The following is a 481-nucleotide window of genomic DNA, read 5'->3' as shown; positions in this document are numbered from 1 at the left end:
GCATTAAAAAGAAAATAAAAACATTAAAAATCGATAAAATAAGAACAGTCGTAAGAGCGTTTTCCCTAACAACAACAACAGGAATCAGCGGAGATTTCGATCCCCCCGCGAAACCAATCCATTCACCGAACGAGAGCGTAAACAACGTAGATCCGAGAAGCGTACTCACGAAAGCCTCGTCCGACCGCCACCTTCCCTCGACGCAAAGGCACTCCCCGACTGCTACTGACTAAACGGTCTCGCGCGCGGCGTCCTGGTCTTATGCCGCTCATCACACTCCAGTACACCGCCGTCGCCATTGCCGCTGTTCTTCTCGCTTGCTTCACTCCCTTTTTCCACCTCTCACCCCCTTTGTTCGCCCTCTGATTCCCTTCTTCTTCGCCCTAAACCCGATCCGTCTCCGCCGGTCCCTCACGCGTTGACAAATTCCGTCCGTCAGGAAGGGATCCACATTCTATAGACCGGTACTGATATTTCCGGC

The 481-nt window shown here is 52.2% G+C and overlaps 1 protein-coding gene across 1 annotated transcript in view; it reads right to left on the bottom strand.

Moving 5' to 3' along the window:
* The window catches only part of LOC119586293 (leukocyte elastase inhibitor-like), a gene marked incomplete at its 3' end in the record, with an annotated part of 14,034 nt that extends 13,704 nt beyond the window's left edge, over positions 1-330 (bottom strand). Inside the window, 1 exon segment of the mRNA XM_037935000.1 lies at positions 170-330.
* Between the last annotated feature and the right edge of the window lie 151 nt (positions 331-481).

The sequence above is a fragment of the Penaeus monodon genome, chromosome 21 (genome assembly GCF_015228065.2).
Source record: "Penaeus monodon isolate SGIC_2016 chromosome 21, NSTDA_Pmon_1, whole genome shotgun sequence".
Taxonomy (NCBI): domain Eukaryota; kingdom Metazoa; phylum Arthropoda; class Malacostraca; order Decapoda; family Penaeidae; genus Penaeus; species Penaeus monodon.
The sequence above is the reverse complement of the archived record's forward strand: the minus strand, read 5'-3'. Positions and strand labels throughout refer to the sequence as shown.